The 24,328-nt window shown below is 46.8% G+C and overlaps 1 long non-coding RNA gene across 1 annotated transcript in view; it reads left to right on the top strand.

The window, feature by feature from the left end:
• The window catches only part of LOC146354128 (uncharacterized), a 74,736-nt gene that overhangs the window by 20,065 nt on the left and 30,343 nt on the right, over positions 1-24,328 (top strand). The window contains exon 3 of the long non-coding RNA XR_014788312.1: positions 10,686-10,784. This is a non-coding gene — a long non-coding RNA (uncharacterized LOC146354128). The remainder of the gene's footprint in view (positions 1-10,685; positions 10,785-24,328) is intronic.

Raw genomic sequence — 24,328 nt, 5'->3', positions numbered from 1 at the left:
AGGCTACATAAAGACTTACATAGCCTATCACATCTGGGTTAAAAAAAACAAAACGTGTACGCAAAACAGGGAAAACAACAAAACGTGTCCACTACGCTATTTGCGTTCCCCCTTAGTTTCGCTGTCTTAGTCTACGTAAATATTTACATAGACTAAGACAACCAAAAATAGGGAACGCAAATGGCAGTGGCTGTAGCCACCACCATTTGCGTACACGTTTTTTTTTTAACCCAGATGTGATAGGCTACATAAGTCTTTACGTAGCCTATCATGGCTGAATACAGGGATGCAAACGGCAGTGGCTACGGCCGCCGCCATTTGCATCCCTGCTAGCCAGCGGCCGGATGTCCGGCTGCTGGCGGCGCCAGCTGGCGGCTCCATGGAATCCCTGCAGAGCGGAGCCAGCCAGCCAGGATTCCAGGGGGGGGGACGGAGCACCTCCCCCCCCCAGCAGAACCCGGCGGAGCCAGGTAAGGGGGGTTTCGTACATCCCTACACTGCCTGCTCCACTACCATGTTTGTGCATGAAAAATTGTGAGAACTCTGCCCGGTGCATGACTTCAGAGCACTGAATTCGGTCTCGATCCCCAACAAGCACCCCCTCCCCCTCATACCTGAGATGCTGGAGTGCCTGGGGTGAGCCAAGATTTTCACAAAGTTGGACCTGCGTGGCGCCTACAATCTGATGCGCATCTGGGAGGGGGATGAGTGGAAGACCTGTTTCAGCACCCGGTACGGAGCGTATGAATACCTAGTGATGCCATTTGGGCTCGCCTGCATGCCCCCCCCCCTTTTCGCGTTTTATGAATGCCATCTTCCGGGACTATTTGGACACTTTCCTCATTGTGTATCTCGATGATTTACTTATATTTTCTGAGGACCCCCACACCCATCAGCACCATGTCTCCGCCAAAGTGGAGCAGGGCAGGGGTCTGTGCACAGCCCTAAAATTTACAGTGTAATCCTACACATGACTAACCAGAAATGTTGTTGTTTATTCGTTCAGTTGCTTCCAACTCTTTGTGACTGCACGGACCAGCCCACTCCAGAGCTTTCCGTCAGCCGTCACCATCCCCAGCTCCCCCAAGGTCGAGTCTGTCACCTCCAGAATATGATCTATCCACCTTGCCCTTGGTCGGCCCCTCTTCCTTTTGCCTTCCACTTTCCCTAGCATCAGCATCTTCTCCAGGGTATCCTGTCTTCTCATGATGTGGCCAAAGTACTTCAGTTTTGCCTTTAATATTCCCTCAAGTGAGCAGTCTGGTTTTATTTCCTGGAGTATGGACTGGTTTGATCTTCTTGCAGTCCAAGGCACTCTCAGAATTTTCCTCCAACACCACAGTTCGAAAGCATCTATCTTCCTTCACTCAGCCTTCCTTATGGTCCAGCTCTCGCAGCCATAGGTTACTACGGGGAATACCATTGCTTTAGCTATGGGGACCTTTGTTGTCACTTGTCAGCGTGATGTCTCTGCTCTTCACTATTTTATCAAGATTTGTCATTGCTGTCCTCCCAAGAAGGAAACGTCTTCTGATTTCCTGGCTGCAGTCAGCGTCTGCAGTAATCTTTGCACCTAGAAAGACAAAGTCTGTCACTGCCTCCACGTTTTCTCCCTCTGTTTGCCAGTTATCAATCAAGCTGGCTGCCATAATCTTGGTTTTTTTGAGGTTTAACTGCAACCCAGCTTTTGCACTTTCTTCTTTCACCTTCGTCATAAGGTTCCTCAGCTCCTCTTCGCTTTCAGCCATCAAAGTGGTATCATCTGCATATCTGAGATTGTTAATGTTTCTTCCAGCGATTTGAACTCCAGCCTTGGCTTCATCAAGACCAGCACGTTGCATGATGTGTTCTGTGTAGGGGTGTCAGAGAATTTCTCGCCAACGTATTCGGCCCCCCGAAGTAGTTTTGGGGAGAAATTCTCTGCCCCCCCGCCCCCCCCCCGGGATGGGACTTACCTTTCCCGAATGTCGCTCCCGGTGGCGGGTCGCAGCAGCGGTTCGGCAGGGCTTTGACAGGGGCAGGGGCGGCAGCCGGTCTTTCAACCGGCTGCCGCCGCCGCCATTCCAAGAAAAGTAAAACAAAAAACAAAACGCCCCCGTGATAGGCTACGTGACGATTAACGTAGCCTATCACGGCTAGATTAACGTAGCCTATCACGGCTAGAAAAAAAAAAGCGCGTACGGCTAATGGCGGCCCCCATAGGGAGCCTCCATTCGCGTTCCTTATTTGGTCGCTGTAGTCTACGTAAAGATTACGTAGACTACAGCAAAAATAAGGGCAACGCTATTTGCGTTGCCCTTATTTTCGCAGTAGTCTACGTAAAGATTTACATAGACTACAGCGACCAAATAAGGAACGCGAATGGAGGCTCCCTATGGGGGCCGCCATTTGCGTACGCGCTTTTTTTTTTTTTAAGTCACCCGTGATAGGCTACGTGACGATTAACGTAGCCTATCACGGCTGACTTTGCAGATCTAGCCATGATAGGCTACGTTAATCGTCACGTAGCCTATCACCGGGGCGTTTTTTGTTTTTTTTTACTTTTTATTTCGCGGCCGGGCGAGGCGAGGCGCCTCCTCCCCAGCCTGAATTTCGGCCGGGTGAGGCAGGAAGCCTCCCCCCCGGCCTGTATTTCGGCCGGGCGTGGCAGGAAGCCTCCCCCCCCGGCCTGAACTTCGGGGGAAGCAGCGAAGCGCCTCCCCCCCACCACGAAGCAAGCTGCGAGACCAGGTAAGTGACTTTTGTACACTCCTAGTTCTGTGTACAGGTTGAATAGGTAGGGTGAGAGTATACAACCCTGCCATACTCCTTTCCCAATCTTAAACCAGTCCGTTGTTCCTTGGTCATTATACAGATTCCTCAGGAGGCGGACAAGATGACTTGGTATCCCCATACCACCAAGAACTTGCCACAATTTGTTATGATCCATGCAGTCAAAGGCTTTAGAATAGTCAATAAAACAGAAATCGATGTTTTTCTGAAACTCCCTGGCTTTCTCCATTATCCAGCGGATATTGGCAATTTGGTCTCTAGTTCCTCTGCCTTTTCTAGACCCAGAAATAAGACCCACTAAATTCAATGAGACTTACTTCCAGATGTGTATGTATAGGATTGCAGCCTTACATGACAAATGCCTGTCTTCTGATTTCTAGTCTAGACTTACAATGTTCATATGTTTACACCATAAATCATGGAAGAGTGGCTCAAAGACAATGTGCACCATAATCCTAAACATGTTTACTCTGAAGTAAACATCCTGGGTTCAGTGGGATTTACTCCAAAGTAAGGGTGCATAGGACTATAGCCTTCAGCTTCACACATGAAGATATCTGCAATCCTATGCACTTACTTGGAAGTGAGTCCTACTGAAGTCAGCGGAACCTACATCCAAGCAAATATGGGCTGAACGACTCATTTGAAAGAAAGATGACAAACTGAATGTCAATCACTTGCTCCAGCACCTCCTCCAAATATTATTTAGGAATGCATTAACAGAAGCATTGGGTTGGATCCAGATTAGCACTTAAGAATGTAAGAACATAAGAAGAGCCATGCTGGATCAGACCAAGGGTCCATCCAGTCCAGCACTCTGTTCACACAGTGGCCAACCAGCTGTTGATGAGGAACCCACAAGCAGGGCATGAGCGTAACAGCACACCTCCCCTGCCCATGTTCCCCAGCAACTGGTGTACATAGACTCACTGCCTCTGGTACTGGAGGTAGCACATAGCCATCAAGCCTAGTAGCCATTGATAGCCTTTTTCTCCAGGAATTTGTCCAACCCCCTTTTAAAGCCATCCAAATTGTTGGCCATCAGTAGTACATCCTATGGCAGCGAATTCCATAGTTTAACTATGCACTGTGTGACTTCCTTTTATCTGTCCTGACTCTCCCACCAATCAGCTTCATAGGATGACCCCAGGTTCTAGTATTTTGAGAGAGAAAGAAAAATGTCTCCTTATTGACATTCTCCACACCATGCATAATTTTGTAGACCTCTATCATGTCTCCCCTTACCCTCCTTTTTCCAAGCTAAACAATCCCAGCTGTTGTAAACTTCTCTCATAGAGGAGATGCTCCAGCCCCTTGATCATTTTAGTTGCCCTTTTCTGCACCTTTTCCAGCTCTACATTATCTTTTTTTTAGGTGTGGTGACCAGAACTGGACACAGTATTCCAAGTGTGGTCGCACCATAGATTTGTATAGGGGCAGCATGATACTGGCAGTTTTATTCTCAATTCCTTTTCTAATTATGCCTGACATGAAGTTGGCCTTTTTTACAGCAGCTGCACACTGGGTTGACATCTTCACTGAGCTGTCCACCACAACCCCAAGATCTCTTTCCCGGTCAGTCACCATCAGCTCTGATCCCATCAGGCTATACTTGAAGTTGGGATTTTTTGCCCCAACGTGCATCACTTTACACTTGCTTACATTGACCTGCATTTCACCCAGTTTGGAGAGATCCTTTTGGAGCTCTTCACAATCCCTTTTGATTTTAACCACCCTAAATAATTTGGTGTCATCTGTAAACTTGGCCATTTCACTGCTCACTCCTAATTCCAGATCATTTATGTACAGGTTGAAAAGCATTGGTCCTAATACAGATCCCTGTGGGACCCCACTATTTACTTCCCTCCATTGGGAGAATTTACTATTTATTCCTACTCTCTGCTTTCTGTTCTTTAACCAGTGACTGATCCATAAGAGGACCTGTCCTCTTATTCCATGACTACTAAGTTTGCTCAGGAGTATTTGGTGAGGGACTTTGTCAAAAGCCTTTTAGGAGTCCAAGTAAACAATGTCAACCAGATCATCCCTGACCACATCTTTACTGACACTCTCATAGAATTCTAAAAGGTTAGTGAGACAGGACTTACATTTGCGGAAGCCGTGTTGATTCTTTTTCAGCAGCAGTGCTTGTCCTTCTATATTTTTACTAATTTTATCTTTAAGATCCCTTAGTGGAGGTCTACTCATGTTGGAGGAAGGGAATGAAAAGGCAATATTTGCAATTCTTTCTTCCCCCACAGCCCTCTCTATGCTCCTGAAAAGCTGCTCTAGAGGGCTGGGAGACCCTCCAGAGCAGCATGAGAGGAGATGCAGGGGTCTGCTGGGGGAATTGAACCTGTTTTTCCAGTAGTGAGCATCTGCTTTAGCCTGATGCATTCTGAGAACAGAAGGAGCCCTTCCATTCATGGAATGGCAAGACTGGATCCAACCCATAGTCTCCAGGACCCAAGGGGTAATAGCAGCAGTTTGTGTAGCACTTTTAAAGATTCCAAGTGGAGTATTGCATCCAGTGTTCCTGGTCTCAGCATTTTAAGGAGGTGATGGGGAACTGGTAGAATTTAAGGGACAACAACAGGTATTATACAGAATTCAGAAATGATGCTTTATAAAGAAATTGAAAAAAATGAGTGTGTTTGATTTGGATGGGAGGCAGGGATAGAGGTTTGACAATGATCTTCAAAAATAATCACAAGCAAAATGAACAAAAAGCAAGGGATTCATTTCGCAGGATGGTAGGCTGCTGCTGCTGATGATGATGAAGAAGAAGAAGAAATAATGATGACCTTGTAGTGAGAGCAGTTGGCCAACAACAACAAAGCTAGAAAATTGCTATCCCTGCAGGTTTTGAGATGCTGGGCAAAGAACATCTGGCTGAGAGGCTTTACGTGTAGCTAATCCTCTCCGTAATACCTTCTAGTAGCCACACTGCAGGTTACGGCTTTTTTGTACTTATGTCATATTGCATTTGTCCATTTGCATTTGGGCTATGCTTAATGATTGTGACTTGGATCCATTTATTTCCTAGGCCCCCCCTTTAATAACACACACATACTGTCTCACAGTGGAATTGCATCTTTTTATGTAACAATGTCCATATTTTCCCCCTAAATTGGTGTCTTTATTGATACAGCCTATTGGGAGGGAAATATATTTTGAGTGCTGCTGAAAGTTGTGAGAGGAACTTTCCGAATTACATTGTATCAGTTCCTTCTCATTGATAAAAACTGTTTCATAGGGATGTCAGAGAATTCCGCCACAGATCTCAGTGAGGCCAAATGCCAGTGCATTCGGTCCCCCCGAAATCCATGACGGAACAAAGCTCCCCCGCCCCACCACCCTGCTAAAGGCACGCAAAACAGAGCACTTAACCTGGTGCCGTTCACGCTGCTTTGCGAATGGCGGCCGCATCTGCGGCCGCCATTCGCTTCCCCATTTTTGCCGTGATAGGCTATGTAAATACTTACGTAGCCTATCACGGCTAATGCAGGGACGCCATTTGCATCGCTGCGGAGGCTGTGATAGGCTACGTAAATATTTACGTAGCCTATCATGGCAAAAAAAGGAAACGCAAATGGCAGCTGCTGTAGCCGCCACAATTTGTGCCCCTGCTTTTTTGCTGTGACAGGCTATGTAAGTATTTACGTAGCCTATCATGACGAAAGACAGGGGCGCAAATGGCAGCCGCTATGCCATTTGCACCCCTGTTTTTTTGCCATGATAGGCTACATAAATATTTACGTAGCCTATCCCGGCAAAAAAAACAGGAACGCAAATGGCGGCCGCAGTAGCTGCCGCCATTTGCGTCCTCAGGCTCTGCATGCCTGCAAACACACCCAGCCAGCATCTCCATGGAGTTGCTGCGGAGCGGAGCAGGCCGGGTTAGGATTTCGGGGGGAAGTGCGGAGTGCTTCCCCCCCACCACGAATCACCCGTTGGAAAAGGTAAATGACTTTCGCACATCCCTACTGTTTCATTAAACAATTAAATCTGCTGTGAGAACAACATAGGGTTTTTAAAAACTATTTGGAAAGACTGTGCTTTATACACATAGTATGATAATTAAAACAGATCATGTGCATTAAAAGTGCTATCAAATACAATGTCATAGTATGCAGTATATTTCAATAAGAGCAGCCACAGACTGGAGGTGAGGAGAAAATCCAATTGGTCTATAGTGCTGTGAGGGGTGGTTAATCCCCCCACCACCCCATTTTCCTGATCAAAGTCGCATGTACTCTTTACAGCTGCAGTGGGGAAAGCTTAAAGGTATTGTATGGATACCTGTAAATTTTCTCTCTCAGAGCAAATGGTCACTCAGTGGTAGGGGGAGGATTTCAATCAGAAAATGGTACAGGAAAAAGAGTTTTAAAAAACCTTCCCCCAGTGTTGTGGTTCCACTTGCATTTGGGGTTCTCCATGGCTGCTATTAGTTGTTGGTTATAAATCATGGGAGATCTTAATAATAAATGTCCGATCTCACTTCTAGTTGCACCCTTCAGCTGCAATCCTATGCGCACGTACCTGGGAGTAAGCCCCATTGAAGGCAGTGGGGCTCAAGGAAACATGCACAGGATTGTGCTATTAGTCTCAGTTCAGCCATGAGCAAGCTATATAGCCCACTATCTCTTAGTGCCCCCCCATCTTGTAATATGGGGATAACAATACTGCACAGGGTTTATGTGGTACTAATAAGGACTACTGAGATAATGAGTGCAAAGCATTTTATCATCATCATCATCATGAAAAGGTGGAAGACAACAGAAGAAGCCAATGTGGCTTCACAAAAAGCTTGGAGATGACCTAAAAACAAAAAACACATAGGAAGTGGAAAGAAGGCCAAGCAACAAAGTAGGGATGTCCGAGAATTCCGCCATGGACACCAATGAGGCCAGATTCCAAGAATCCAGCCCCATTGGGGCATGTGGCGGAATGGAGCTCTCACCTCTGGCTCCCCTCAGAATCTGTCCAGGTTGGGTCCCCCCTGCGGCGATCCTGCGGAGCCAGTGGCTGGCTCCACAGGGTCGTCAAGGAGTGGAGCCAGCCTGGACAGACTCTGGGGGGAGGGACGGATTGCCTCCCCCCCTGAGGATGCCCCCCTGGACCCGGAGGTAAGGTGTCTGCCCACCCCTAAAACAAAGGAAGAGTACAGGCAGGTAGCACAGAATTTCAGGGATGGTGTCAGGAAGGCTAAAGCTGAGAATGAACTGAGGTTAGCGATGGATGCTAAAAGCAACAAAAAGGCTTTCTTCAGCTACATGCATAGTAAAAGACAGAGGAAAGAAATAGTGGTTCAGCTAACAAATAAGGATGGCTAAATGATAACAGATGACAAAGAAAAGGCAGAAGTGCTCAATTCCTACTTTGGCTCAGTCTTCTCTCAAAAGAAGGTCTACAAGCCCCTGGCAAAGGCGAAGTACAGGCTGAAGGGGCAGGATTGCAGCTTGAGATCAATAGGCATATGGTCAAGGAACACCTAATGACTTTGAATGAGTTCAAATCTCCAGGGCCAGATGAACTGCATCCTAGAGTAATAAAGGAATTGGCAGAAGAACTCTCAGAACCACTGTCTATTCTCTTTGAGAAATCATGGAGGACGGGGGAAGTGCCAGATGACTGGAGGAGGGCTAACGTTGTCCCTATCTTCAAAAAGGGTAAAAAGGAGGAACCTGGGAGCTACAGTCAGTCTGACATCAATCCCTCGGAAAGTGCTGGAGCAGATGATAAAGTAATCCATCTGGAAGCACCTTGAAAACAATGCAGTGATTACTTGAAGCCAACAAGGATTTGTCAAGAACAAGTCCTGCCAGACGAATCTGATCTCATTTTTTTTATCAAGTAACCTCGCTTGTAGACTGTGGGAATGCTGTAGACATCATATACCTCAACTTCAGCAAAGCTTTCGACAAAGTGCCCCATGATATCCTGATGAGCAAACTAGCTCAAAGTGAGCTAGATGAAACAATGATCCAGTGGATCCACAGTTGGCTACAGAATTGGACTCAAAGAGTGCTTATCCATGGGATCTTCTCAAACTGGGGAGAGGCAACGAGTGGGGTACCGCAGGGCTCAGTCCTGGGCCCAGTGCTCTTCAACATTTGTATTAATGACTTGGAGGAGGAGGTGCAGGGAATGCTGATCAAATTTGCAGATGACACAAAATTGGGAGGGATAGCTAATACTTTGGAAGACAGAAACAAAATTCAAATTGATCTGGATAGACTGGAGCGCTGGGCAGAAATAGGGATATATTCAATAGGGATAAATGCCAAGTTCTGCACCTAGGAAAATGAAACCAAATGCACAGTTACAAGATGGGGGGTATGTGGCTCAACAACACTACAAGCGAGAAGGATCTTGGAATTGTTGTCGATCACAAGCTGAATATGAGCCAACAATGTGATGTGGCTGCAAAAAAGGCCAGTGCTCTTTTGGGCTGCATTAATAGAAGCATAGCTTCCAAAACCCGGGAAGTACTAGTTCCCCTCTACTCAGCACTGGTTAGACCTCATCTGGAGTACTGTGTCCAGTTCTGGGCACCACACTTTAAGAAGGATGCAGACAAACTGGAGAGGGTTCAGAGGAGGGCAACAAAGATGATCAGAGGACTGGAAACAAAGCCCTATGAAGAGAGACTGAAAGAACTGGGCATGCTTAGCCTTGAGAAGAGAAGACTGAGGGGAGATATGACAGCGCTCTTCAAGTACTTGAAAGGTTGTCACAGAGAGGAAGGCCAGGATCCCTTCTCAATCATCTCAGAGTTCAGGGCATGGAATTATGGGCTCAAGTTACAGGAAGCCAGATTCTGGCTGAACGTCAGGAAAAACTTCCTGACTGTCAGAGCAATACGACAATGGAACCAATTACCTGGGGAGGTGGTGGGCTCTCCCACACTGGAGGCGTTCAAGACGAGGCTGGACAGCCATCTGTCAGGGATGCTCTGACTTGGATTCCTGCACTGAGCAGGGGGTTGGACTCGATGGCCTTGTAGGCCCCTTCCATCCCTACTATTCTATGATAGAAATGATTCTATGATCATCATCATCACCAACAACATTTATATGCTGCTTTTCTACCATGCTGTGGTCCTCAGGCCTTAGTATAAGTCTGCCTTCACCAGCCTGTTGCCCTCCCGATGTGTTGGATTGCAGCTCCCATTACCCTCAGCCAGCATGGTCATTGACCATGCTGTTGAGGGATTATGGGAGGTGTAGTCCAACACATCTGGAGGGCAGCAGATTGGGGAAAGCTTGTACAACTGATATATAGCCTTAGGAAAGCAGTACTGTAAAAGTGTTCAGTCTAGTAGACAGTGTATTTCAATAAGCTACTGATAAGAGAAGTCTTGGTATATAGGATAAAGACAGATATAATTTAAAAAGACAGCTTACAGCACATCCTTAAAGCATGGGATGAGTCCAGTTTGCAACTGAAATGGCAGACATCTATACCAGCTGACTCAACATCGGCTGAGCTCTCAGTCTTACCCCACCCTCCACATGCATCAGGGTGTTAATGCATTTCATGCTGTATTTGTTAACCAAGGAAAAAGGAAGTGTGTGGGGGTTTTTAAGTTCAAAATTGTTCTAGCTGTTTGGAGGTGTTTTCTTGCTGACAATGCTGGGAGATAGCCAAACAGCACTGTGCAAGGCTAGCTTCTCCTGCAAAGCTTGCAGAACTGTTCCTCATCCCAACCCCCTAGAGTTTGACCCTAGCAAGTTTGATCCTAGAGAAGAATATTGGGTTTAGTTTAGATGCAGTGAGAATGCTTCCAGATCAGCCCCACTGCTCTATACATGTCACATTTATTTTCCCCCTGTAATCTCCATCATATTGTTATTGTAAGTTGATTAGCCTGCCTTGTTTAAACTAATTTTCTCATTTTCTTCACTCAGGGATGCCACTGATCTCCAGGAGGGCTTCAGGGAGGATGGGTTTGAATGGCTTTTCATGGGAAGGTCAGCATCAAAGATTCTGCAGCCTGACCTAGCCAGGTGAGATGATAGGTTGTGTGAACTGGGGTTGCAGACTGGGTTTGTCTTTTGCAGAGCTTTGATTGTGCCATGGAGTTGAACACTGGTATGATGGAGAATGGGTCGCATAACTTCCAGCTGTGCCATTTCTCCTACTATGTATCTCTCTTGTTGGTGCTCACAGAATGTATAATGAAGTCTGGATTAGTTCCATCTTCCATTTTGTACCTATTTGTTGATTGTAATCCTAGCTGCTTTACGAAGGTATTGTCTTTCACAGCTGGGATAGGGTATACTAAATTTTGGAAACTTGAGTACTTGCTAATGACATTTTTTAATGCTGCAGTGAATTATATGCAGGTTTGTGGTATCCCACAGTAAAAATGTACCTTTGTAGATTGAAAGGTAATGTGTATACAGTATGCTCTCATTTATCTGAGAGGCCTGGGAGACATCCAAAACGTATGGATAACCAGATGTTTGGAGCAGAGGATGGGATGCTTAATATACAGAGCTAGTTGGAGGAACAAAAAAAATTAACTTGGGTAATGAAGAGATTTGGATAACGGAAACTTAGGAAACCGGAGGTTCAGCAGTATTTTGAAGTTTAATATATCAAATGTTTTCCAGACATGTAGAAATGGTTAAAAAAAAAATTCTATAGCTTGATCACAAGTGTGCTATGTGAAACACACATAACACAAACCACATGTACCTGTTTCCATCTGGCAAATGGAGGGTCTGTATACTCTGGGTTTCCATTAACCTTTTCCTAATTCACTAAACCACCCTACGTAGATGCGATCTTTCCCCTCCAATAACTACTGCACTGTTGCTTTAGAACAGAGATGAGGACCCTTTGGCCCTCCAGAGGTTCCCATCATCCCCCGCCACTGGCTATGCTGGCTAGGACTGTTGAGAGCTGTAGGCCCAAACAACTGGACGGCCACAACTCACCCACCCCTGTGTGAGAAAGTCATGTGGTTGAGGGGGTTAGACCATCCAGATGCTCCAGTGAAAGCTGGATCCTGTGTATGCAGCTCAAACCTTCTTCTAGCTATCTCTCCATTCTCCTGCGCAGCATGACAGTGCTGTTCCTGTCCAGATCCCCTGCTGAAAGAAAATGTCAATTGGAGGTTATCTACTTCCTTGCTGTGTTTCTATCTGTGTGAGCAGCAGAACTGGGCATGTTTAGCCTTGAGAAGAGAAGACTGAGGGGAGATATGACAGCGCTCTTCAAGTACTTGAAAGGTTGTCACAGAGAGGAAGGCCAGGATCTCTTCTTGATCATCCCAGAGCGCAGGACACGGAATAATGGGCTCAAGTTACAGGAAGCCAGATTCCGGCTGAACATCAGGACAAAATTCCTGATGGTTAGAGCAATACGACAATGGAACCAATTCCCTAGGGAGGTGGTGGGTTCTCCCACACTGGAGGCGTTCAAGACGAGGCTGGACAGCCATCTGTCAGGGATGCTCTGACTTGGATTCCTGCACTGAGCAGGGGGTTGGACTCAATGGCCTTGTAGGCCCCTTCCAACCCTACTATTCTATGATTCTATGATTCTATGATTCTATGATCAGAAGAAAGTAGGGAGAAGGAGGACAAGTACTGGGAAGGTAGTGGTGATGGTGGTGGATGTGCTTCTGAGGTTATAATTTAAAAACACATGACAAGGTCATATTAATTGTTTTGCCATGTCAGACCAAAGGGACATTTAGTCTAGGAGCCCTTCTACACAGGGCTTTTATTGTGTGCTTGTGATTGCTCACTCATGGTAGTTTGCAGATCTGTTGCATGACATTGTCATCCTCCAGGGCCTCTCCTGTGCTTTGCAACCATTATTGCCATTTTTTTTTTCATAATGAGGAAAGTCTTGTATTTTTTCTAAATGGTGTTATAGAAACTTAGTGTCATTGCGCAATTCTGCTATACCACAGCATGACCTAGTGGTTGTATAATAAAACATATAGAAAGGCAGAGAAAGAAACATGCTGGAAAAGAGAATGTGTAAAGGAGCCCATCTTAATCCTGCAAAGAATCCAGAAGCAGAAGCCTTGGTAAGGATGCAGGATAAAAGCCTCATGTAGAAATGCCCCAGTACTCTCATAACGGACAGCTAGATGTTCCAAGGAAATTCACAAGGAGGTCTTCATATTGACAGCCATCCCCTGTGGTACATCCCCAGCCCAGTATATCCATTATGTTCAGTAGAACTACAGTGTCCTGGAATGAGAGACAATCCTACCTATCAGGACCCTAAAGACATTGTCTTCAGCCATCATCCGTGTGCCTCCATCAAATGAGGCATGGTGGGTGGCTACAAGAGAGAGGGCCTTTTCAGTGGTGGTGCCCTATTGGTGGATCGCCCTGCCCAGAGAGGCTTGCCTGGCAGGGCACTTATGTTATGGTCTTTTTAGCACCAGGTGAAGACCTTTTAAGAACCATCTTAGTGCTTTTAAGTCGTAGCACTATCTTATTTTGCTGCTGGTTTTGTTTTTTGTTTTGTTTTTTACTTTGGTTTTTGGCCTGCACTAGTTTTATCCTTCACCGCTGGTTTTATCTTAGTTTTGTTACGTGCTGTTTTTATCATGATCTGTCGTTTAGTATTTTATGTTTTTAATTTACCTGTATGCCATCCAGAGAACTCTGGTTACTAGGCAGTCTACAAGTGTGAGAAAATGATGATGATGGTGATAAATATTTTAAACACAGAAAACAAAGTAAGGGTGCAACCCGATGCATGTTTAGACAGAAAAAAAAGTCATGGCTGGCTGGGGAATGCTGGGAGTTGTAGGACTTTTATCTGTCTAAACATACATAGGGTTGCACCCTAAGGGAACTATCCTATGGCCGCTAGACACTGTCTAGAGGGCCATAGGATATACTCTTTTCTGGGAACCAACCTCCCACCATGTCTGTGCTGCCTTGGAGGCAGTGCGAAGAAGCCCCATCCTCCACCCTCAGAAGAGGAGTGTGGAGCGACTGAAAAGGGGTGGGGCTGGGGCGTTCTGGGGTGGGGGGAGCGGAGCTGCGTGTATGACACATCCTATGTGTCATACATGCAGCCTCCCCTCCCGGTCGGCCCCCCATGGCTAGACAGCTGAAAACAGCCATCTAGCGGAAAATAGCAGGGCAGGAGAGGTGCAAAGGGAATGATCCACCCCATGCCTCTCCTGCCTTGCTGTGGATAGGCAGTCACCTCTGTGTTTGGAGGTGGCTGCCTACCTTGATAGGATTGCACCCTAAGTCATGTTGATCCATAAGAAAGTTCCAAAATGCACAGTTAGGCAGCACCTTTGTTAGAACCAACAAACAATGCACAAAATTGTGGGCAAGAGTTCAAGATCTCCAGATCTCTTCATTGAGCAAGATGTTACAAACAACAACCACCACCCCAGGAAGTGTTTGGGGGGGAGGGGGGTGGACTTCTTTTTGAAGTCTGCATTCTTACAGGGAGGAGGAGGAGGAGGTGCAGATTTAAATGGATTAAGCTCTACTAGGTGTTGAAACCTGCATAGCACCTAAGACTGTTGGAATCACAAAATGGCTGATTCCCCCAACTTTGAAAATACACATTCAGATTTGTCTCCAGTCTTAGGCGAAAGACTTGAGGAGGTGAGTTTGGCAACTCTTTTAGTGAGGCAGTATGTTCCGTTAACTGGAGAAAGTATAGGCTGGTTAAATGAAATGCACAGAGAGCCATCTTGTGGCAGATGTTAAACACATGTGAAAGATTCCTTTGCCAGGTCAATTTATGTCCATGTGAGTGTAAGAAAAGAAGAATTTTGAAGTATAGTAGGCATTTTTTGATATGCACTTATGAAGACATTTTCAGAAGACATTTCTAAAATATAATACATTTCTACTCTTGCTTTATGTGAAAATGTCAGTTTCTAAAGGCATGTGTATGTTTCCTCCCTCTACTCTATAAGTAAGGTTTAGGGAAGGGGGGAAATCACAGAGGTGAGTTAATATAACCCTTGGCCTCATGTACACAATTTTTGACAGTAGTTGTAATCGTAGTGATGGATACCAGTGATATTAAACCCAGTTGGTGTCTTTATATCACCTAACATCATGAGGACAGTGGTGCAGAGGAGAATGTTTGCAGTACCAAAGATGCCAGCATGTACTTATGCTGAGTTGTATATTATGTTACCAGTGATATTAACTCCTACTATCATGCTTATTTTGATTATTATTGGTTGTATATTATGTTGCTACACTGCGTTCAAATGAAGTAGCAACTTCCTTGAATTACCTCTGGATGTTTATCTACTAATGATGAAAAAAAGAATAACACTTGTTCTATTCCCTTACTACTGATGGTGTTTGAACATGTATCTAAGCACCATGTGGTAGGATAGCTGCTGTTGGTAATACTTAGTATGGCCTCTTAAAAAAAAAAAAAATCCTGTGTTGCTGGAATATGACTAAGGATGCCGTTCTATACACCCTTAACTGGATTGAACTAATCTGGGCTCGGGGACCTCCGGAACAGATTTGGAGGATGTGAGGGGGCTGCAGAGGAGACAGTAGGACACGGAAATCCTGTTCCACCGATGGGAGCCTTCTGCTGTCAGAACAATGCTTCTGGATCCAACTCCAAGTCTGTTTCCCCAGACTACAGCCATAAGTTTAGGAGAGCACAGCTGGTTCAGGTTAAGCTATGTGCAGCACTTAGTAGCTGAAGTCCCTCACACAGCTGGACTGCAGTGCTCTGAAGTGCACTGCATCTCCGGTATCAGAACTGTCTGGTATCATATGTGAAAACTTGCACTTACTTACTTACTTACTTACTTATTTATTTTTATTATATTTATATTCCACTTCCCATTTTAAAAATCTCCTAACAGTTTACAGCACATTATAACACAACACATCCTTATTATAACACAGCCACATTTAGACCAGTGGTTGGGGAAAGCCAGGGTAAACAGTAAGTTTTTAATAATCATCAGAAGCACATAATTGTCAGTGCCTGACATATGGAGATGGGAGGTCATTGCGGAGGGAGGATACCACCACAGAAAAGGCCCACTGCTGTGTTGCTGCCAGATGGGATTCTGCAGGATGTGGCATGGAGAGCAAGGCCTCCCCCAAAGGCCAAAGTGGTCTAACAGGTCTATATAGGGGGAGAAGATCTTTCAGGTAACTGATACTAAGTTGTTTAGAATCCATAGTGTCAATAATAATAATACCTTGAACTTGGTTCAGTAGCAAACTGGCAGCTAATGTTGCCCTTTCAATACAGGTATTATGTGCTCACATCTTCCTAACCAGCCTCAAGGGAAGACCCACAGAAATAGCATTACAGTAATCCAGTTTGGATGTTACCAGTGTATGGAACACAGTGGTTAAGCGATCGCTGTCCAGGGATAGGTGCAGTCAATGTAGTAGCTGAAGTTGGTAAAAGGTGCTCCATGCCATGGAAATCACTTGGGCTTCTAATGACAATGATGAATCTGGGAGCATCCCCCACACTGCATACCCATTCACTTGGGGGAGTGCAACCCCATCCACAACAGGTAAATCCCCTAATTCCCAGACCAGAGAACTGCTTACTCACAGACAAATCTGAGTCCCCAACTAGAGGAACAGCCAGTGATCTACCTGAACATAAGTAAAAAATGTATTTCCTTCAGGCTGTAAAATGGATGTTAATGTAAAATGGGTGATGCATGTGAAATGGAGCTCTTTTACTCATTGCTCAATCTGCCTCTATCATCATTATCCTCATTCCCTCTAATAGCAAACTCAGGTGGTTGAGTGCTTATCAGTATGAAAATGAAACAGCTAGCATAACCAAAAATAAGACAGGGGTTTCTATATACCTAGGAGATTCCCTAGGTATACCAACATATATACCTTCATATTTAAAAGAAAAAAATATTTTAAAGTAAACCAAAAAATAGCCTGTCAAGGACCTGTGAACTTCGGAGATATGCAAAATGTTGAGGTGTAGTTAAGGGAAGGAGAAGGAAAGTGTAAGTGGAGGTGGAGGGAAGAGGAAATTAGCCTGCTTAAGCCACTTAGAGTAAGTATTCTGGAGGGAATTAGGGTTGGGGGATGTGTGCCATGTGGTTAAAACAACTTTCTCCCTGCACTATATAGCCTATTTCATTAGAAAAGGAAGGGAAAAGGATACCTTTCCCCTTTCTCACGCCACAAACCCCCCTGCCCCCTCCATGATATAGCTATAAAATGTTCAAATTCAGGATTGGCTGCCAGTCCAAACCTGAGCCCTCCAGAGCTATAGGCACCCAGGAAGCTGCTTTAAACCAGGTCAGACTGTTTGCCCATCTCACCCAGTGAGTGTCTCTCTGGGATATCGGGCAGAGATCTTACACACAACACATGCTATCTGAATCAACACAGGAAAGCCTCAGGGGGTCGGAAATAAAAGGTGTCCTTTTCCACCTTTCCCTCTCCTGAAACTCGCCCTCCTCTGGCCTGATCAGAACTACAGTGCTCCTGATCCAGGTTGGCTCTCTCACTTTCCCCCAGTTTCAACAATGGGCTTTTTTGTGAGTGGGAATTTTAAATTACTAGGGCTTAGCTGCTGTTGATATATTATTCAGGCAGCATGACTAGAGATGTCTGTCGCTGGGAAATCCCGTTCTTATTTGGCTCAATGCAGTTCCATGGTGTGTGCAACTTGCTTTGCATCCGTGAGCCAAGCTGTGAGCTGTTCCCCAATCTCCAGGAATGTTTTTTGCACAGGGGGTGGTGGTGGTGGTGGTGGTGGTGGTTCCGCAACTTGCTCAAATTTCTGAGCAATTTGCACAAATTACAGCCGACTTTTTGCAAATTACATAAATTTGGCCATAATTTGTGTAATTTGTGCAAACGTGGCTGTAATTTGTGCAAATTCAGCTGTAATTTGCAACTTGCAGAACCACTGGGGAAGAAATTCACAAAATTTCCAGAAAATCTGCAAACAGGTCTGACTCACTGCACATTGAGTTGAGTGTTGCAGTGGGCACTGAAGCAAAGTCTGCAGGGCCAAGCATAAGAAAATTCATTGAACTCCTCCAACCCCAACAGATTTCTTTGACATCCCTAAGCATAACCACTGGAACTGCTTTGGTGTGGCATAGGCTCTACCTGGTTGTGGCAATTATGTAAGCAGTTCATCATATGGATCATCCCTATTGCATGGAAGTCTTGAGCCACTGGTACTGCTGTGGAGACTGATCCACACTGAGCTCTGTGTGTGTGTGTGTGTGTGTGTGTGTTTTAAAAAGAACTGCTGATACCATTTTTAGTTCTTGGCAGAACTGGATGAACATTGCACAGATATTTGCCACTTCTGATGGTATTGGGCCTGCCAAGTTTCAGGTGAATAGGTGCAGAAATTTTTGTGCAAGAGCAGCCTTTGCATTTGAGGGTATCCCCTATGTTCTTTATAGATCATTGTCCTGAAAATGACAGACAGCCTAGATTGGTCTTAAGTAGGAAACAGGCAAAGTTTCAGAAGGATAGGCACAGCAGTTTATATGGAATGGGAGTCCTCACATTGAGGGGAGGGCGATTCATTTTCCCTTCCCTCCCCATGGGGTTTTGTGGGCAGTTTGTATGAAAATAGCACACGTCATAGAGGTATCTCCAGGCACAAAACCTGCACATTTTCAAATGGATAGGTGCAGGGGAAAGGGAGTTATGATTGAAAGCCAGTTTAAGGCTTTTTTTTTCATAGTGAAGCCAGGTATCACTGGAAGAGTAATCTCATGGTACATGCCTTCCCTTCTGTCTCCCAAAGCACAGTGACTGGAGACCCTCTGGTAAAATGTGCCCTGTGATTAGAAGGTGGACCTGTCAGTCACTCAGGGTGCATAGTGGCTATGATACCCCTGCCCAGGGGTTTTAGGTGGCAACTTCCACTATCCCTGAACATTGGCCCTGCTGGGACTTGTAGTCCAAAACATCTGGAGGGTACCAGGTTAGAGACAGCCAAGAACGGATCCTCTGTTTCAATACATTGAGTCCTCCTGAGGTTCAGACCAAAGGGTACCTTTTTTCCTCCTGTAATTCAGTGGTATGGACCTGCTCTTTCCCCTTTCCCTTCCTTAATTGCCTCCCTTTAAGAGGGAGCCTGATCTGTGTATATAAACTGGGAAGATGTCACAAGGAGCGCTTTAAAGCTCCCTCCTAGTTTTGGCCAAATTCCTTTGACAGATTTCCACATAGACCTTATTGGTAAGTGGAACTGACAGGGCCCTGAGGGCTGCCTGTTCATTCATAAGGATCCCTTCTCTTCCCTTCATCCTCTTTATCTTGTCAGTTGGGATAAGACCTTGATTACGGTGCTTTCCCGTCCTTTGTGGCGTCTCTTCCCTCCGTCTACGATGCCTGTCTGTCTGCAAAGTGGAGGTGACATCTGCACTTCTCTCACATATTACTGTCCTGAGCAGGGGATTAGGCAAAAGAATGGCAACCTGAACAGCACCAGGTTATGGGAAGCACTCAGAGCTAAGCCAGGGCTTGTGTCTGCCTGCAGTAGGGGAGATGACCCTGGTTATGGAAACAGACATAATTAAAGCCCATTGAAACAGCAGGGAAATCTCCGGCAGGGGGATGTCACGTCTGAGTGCAGCTGAGAACAGATGTTCCCCTCTTTGCCTATTCTCTAAGTGTAAGTAGAACAGATGCGAAACAGCATTAAAATGGTAGCAAAAGCTGTAAATACCATCCCTAATTACTTTGCCAGGTAACAGCACTTGCAGCAAGATGGCCTTTCTTCTTCTTCTTCTTCTTCTTCTTCTTCTTCTTCTTCTTCTTCTTCTTCTTCTTCTTCTTCTTCTTCTTCTTCTTCTCCTCCTTCTCCTTCTCCTTCTCCTTCTCCTTCTTCTTCTTCTCCTCCTCCTCCTCCTCCTCCTCCTCCTCCTCCTCCTTCTTGAGGTGGCTACTATCTGGATTTGAAATGTGTGTTTTTTGCCCTTGAAATGCAGCACTTGTGCCTTTCTCCAAGCACCTGCTGCCCACAGGGATCCAAGGAGAGATGGTGGTGTGGAGGGACATGCTCCTAAATTAGAGTAAAAGAGAATAATGCTAGTGCATAAAGACGACAGCCCCAGCCTCTGTCTTTACTCTCTCACAGAGGTGTGCCAATGTAAATGATAGCATGGCCACTTTCTTAAATAAGCAGAAGGGAAGAGTTGTCTGAGGCCACTACAGACAGATATTTTTTATTACAAGAGGGGGTGTTGTTAAAGCCTCTGAATTGTCTTGCTGAAGAAGCAAAATAAAACATGCATTTTGTCTTCACCACACCTTCCCACAAATAGTGAAGTGTTCCTGAAGCCCCTCTGGCACAGGTTTTGTTTGTTTGAAATATTTGTACCCCCCCCTTCCACCAGGGGTCCACAGGGTGAGTTAAAACAGAATTAACAGCATTGGCTATAATAAAGCCATATAAGCACCCTACTCCATTCAAAAACAACAAAACTATCTTAAAATAAACACTTAAGGAGTGAAAAATCATCTGACCATATGCCAAGTCATCATATGATCCTGCTGTCCTTCGTATTTGTATTTAGAGATAAACCTCATGTCTTTTCCTGCATGTATATGGATACAGACCCCTAATTGTGTTTCTGGCTAGTTCTTCTTGCCTCCAAGCTATTCATGTCATACTAACCCTTGGTCAGCTTAGTCCACCCTTCCGCAACCTGGACAACACCTCCCATAATCCCTGTCCATTGGCCATGCTGGCTGGGGCTGATGGGAGTTGTAGTCCAAAACATTAGGATGGCACCCAGGAGGAGGCTGTCTTAGTCCAACATTCAAGGTGAACACGTGAATATGAATAGTGGGCAAGGAAACTGGGCATGACAGTGGAGGGGCTAAACAGTTTGGGGTACCTCTCCCCATTTCATTGCGATTTTAGTATAATAATATTTAGTATTATATTTAGTATAATAACAGCTTTCCAAGTATGTTGTCTACATTATTTTCTAATCCTTGCAACAACCCTGCGAAGTAGGTCAGTATTATCATCCCATATTGTCATTGGGGAGGGGGTGTTAGGCTGTCAGAAGCGCCCTAGCTGCCTCTTGCAGTCCCCACCAATAGCCAGCTCAGGACACAGACGATGAGGATTCTTTCTGAGACTTTATTCCTTTATTACTTTATGACAGTCTTTCAGATACTAATCACTAGTGACAAAGCAAGGAACAGCACTGGGGAAAGATAGCAGAGTAGCCTAAGTTCCAGGTAAGGCAGTTGGTCCCTGTTTGAAGGGGAACCATGGGAAGACCCTGAGCTTATGGGCTAGGGAGAGATCCTCCCTCTTTCCCTTGGGTCCTCGGGATGCGACCGTTGTTTTAGCGCCAAATGAGCGGAGCGCCTCCTTTCAGCACCCTCCATCTGTCGTTGCTCCCTGTGTCTGCGCCAAGCATCCAGCAAGCCCCCCCTCCAGCGCTCTCTCACTGCCAGGGTCACTATCTATCCCAGGAATGCTGGCAGGAGGAATCTCTGCCAGCTGCTGTGCTTGTGAGAGATGAGCGAGCTCCTTTCCCACGGATTGCTGTTCCTGTCAGAATCAGAACTGCTCTGGGGCTCTATTGGCTCAGTTTCCACCCTGACATCATCCCCGCTCCCATGAGGCCCCCCCTCATGCTTCTCCCCTGGGACCCCGGGTTTGTGGGGGTACAGCTGGTGGAAGCGCCTCAGCAGCAATGGAGCATGCATATTTTCCGTGGGTTCCCAGGATCGCTCATCTGGCCCGTACCCCTTCCAGTCCACCAGATATTGCAGGCGGCTGCAAGAAAGGCGGGAGTCCAGAATCTCCACGACCTCAAACTCCTCCTCCCCCTCCAACAGCACTGGCGTTAGGGGGGGGAGCCAGCTGAGCGATGAGGGACACCAGAAACCAGGGGAGACAGCAAGGACCGATGAAAAACAGGATGGATCTTCATGGAGGGGGGGAGATCCAGGCGAAAAGCAACAGGGTTAATCTGGGCCATAATCTGGAAAGGCCCCGTGCGGTGAGGCGCGAGCTTCCTTGCGGGCGAGTAAGAGGGGAGGTATTGGGTGGACAACCAAACTCAGTCCCCCAGTTGCAGAGACGGACCTGGCTGGCACCGCCGGTCTGCAGAGGCCTTGTAGGCTGACTTGGCTTGCTCGAGGGAGTCCCGTAAGAGGTGGTGTACCGCTCACAACTCCTCTAAAAAGTCATAGGCCGCTGGCACTGAAGAGGGAGCTAGGGTGGACGGGAAAGCCTTGGGGTGGTAACCAAAATTGGCAAAAAATGGAGTTTGGCAGGTGGAAGCATGGCAGGCATTATTATAAGCAAATTCTGTGAGAGACAGCAAGGAAAACCAGTCATCTTGCTGGTATCTGACGTAACAGCGCAAATATTGCTCCAGAGTCGCATTGGTGTGCTCGGTCTGACTGTCCGTCTGTGGATGGTGGGCGGAGGAAAGACGGAGCATCACATGGAGAAGCCCAAGTAGCTCCCTCCAGAAATGGGCAGTGAATTGGGCCCCCCTATCCAAAATGAGACCCTTGGGCCATCCGTGGAGCCGGAAAACATGCGCCAAAAAAAGCTCCGCTGTCTCCCTGGCTGTGGGCAAGCCAGAGCAGGGGATGAAATGGGCCATCTTAGAAAACAAATCCACCACCACCAGAATAGTGGTCTTACCGTGTGAGCGAGGCAAGTCAGTGATGAAGTCAAGGGAGAGCAGTTTCCACGGTCCTGAGGGGGTAGGCAGGGGGTGATGCAAGCCTGTGGGCTTGCCTGAGGGGGCCTTCACCCACTGGCAAGTTGGGCAGGAGGCGACATAGGTCTTGACATCCCGACACACACGAGGCCACCAAAAATCCCACGTCACTCCGTGCAGGGTCTTGGCAAAGCCAAAATGCCCAGCAGTGGGAGAGTCGTGGCACTGATGGAGGACCTTCTCACGGAGGGGTCTAGAAGGCACATAGACCCAGCCGGAATGGTAAAGCAGGCCACCTCACAAAGAGAAGTGGGAGGAGTGGGGGAGGCCAGAGGCTAGCCCCAATTCCTCCACTTTTGTGCATAGAAAAGCATCCTGAGCCTGTTCAGAGTTAATAAGTTCCTCCCAAGAGTGAGGCACCGCAGCTGTTGTCAGGCTCTGGGGGGAAGAATCAGAGGGGGGGGGATTTCCCTCACCCCCTGGCTGGAGGTCCAGCTTACGAGAAAGAGCATCTGCTTGTAGGTTGTCGGAGGCCTTCACATGGCAAATCTTAAGGTGGAAACAGGGGGGAAAAAGCGACCACCTAATCTGCCGCTGTTTTAAGGCACGGGCTGTCTGAAGATGTTCCAGGTTGTGATGGTCAGTTCTAACTTTGACTGGGTGTTGTGCCCCCTCCAGAAGATGACACCAGGTCTCCAAAGCGGACTTGATGGCCAACAGTTCCTTCTCCCAGATGGTATAATTCCTCTCAGACATGTTCAGCTTCCTGGAGTGGTAGGCGCTGGATTGCAACCCGCCGCCCGCCCGATCTGGCTGAAAAAGCACTGCCCCCACCGCAAAGTCAGAGGCATCAGTTTGCACTACAAAAGGCCTCCTCGGATCAGGATGTAACAGGATTGGCTCAGAACTAAAAAGCTTCTTAAGTTCCTCGAAAGCCTGTTGGGCAGATGCCATCCAATGAAAAGGAGATTTCCTGCCCTTAAGGAGGTCCGTGAGAGGACATGTCAGCTGAGCAAAGCTGGGCAGGAACTTTCTGTAGAAATTAGCAAACCCCAGAAAATGTTGCAAGTCTTTCTTGGTGGATGGAGCCTGCCAGGAGAGGACAGCCTGGACCTTTGCAGGATCCATCCTGATACCGACTTAGGGATGGCGGAGAATTTCTCCACGAATCTCCAGGAGGCCGAATGCCAATGCATTTGGCCCCCCGAAATTAGTGGAGAAACGGTCCGCCACCCCCCTGCCACCCCCCCCCGGGATGGGACTTACCTTTGGCGAATGTCCCTGGCGCTAGCGGCTCCCAGCGGCGGCGCGGTGGCAGTGCAGCAGCGGCAGTGGCGGCGGCTGGTCTTCTGACCGGCTGCCGCCGCCGCCATTTCCAAGTAAAAAAAAAACAAAACTCAAGCAAATGTGATAGGCTACGTAAAGATTTACGTAGCCTATCACGGCTAGATTTTCAAAAAACACTGTGATACGCTACGTAAATCCTTACGTAGCCTATCACAGCTGACTTTGGGGAAAATAAAGTGCGTACGCAAATGGCGGCGCCCATGGGGGCTACCATTTGCGTACACGCTTTTTTTTTTTCCAAAGTCAGTCGTGATAGGCTACATAAAGATTTACGTAGCCTATCACGGCTGACTGCAGGGACACAAATGGCGGCGGCTACGGCCGCCGCCATTTGCATCCCAGCTGGCAAGGAGGATTCGCAGCCAGAGGGACGGGGTGCCTACCCCCCAGCCAGAATTTCAGCAGGAGGGACGGGGCTCCTCCCCCCCACCTGAATTTCAGGGGGAGGAACGGAGCGCCTCCCCCACACCGCGAAGCAAGCTGCAGGACCAGGTAAGGGACTTTCATCCATCCCTAGATACTGTCAGCTGAGATATTGTAGCCAAGATAGTC

Source organism: Heloderma suspectum, chromosome 2 (assembly GCF_057233095.1).
Source record: "Heloderma suspectum isolate Gila_16-S chromosome 2, 16-S_ref, whole genome shotgun sequence".
NCBI classification, from domain to species: Eukaryota; Metazoa; Chordata; class Lepidosauria; order Squamata; family Helodermatidae; genus Heloderma; species Heloderma suspectum.
Note: the sequence above shows the minus strand (reverse complement) of the source record. Positions and strands in the feature narration are given on the sequence as shown.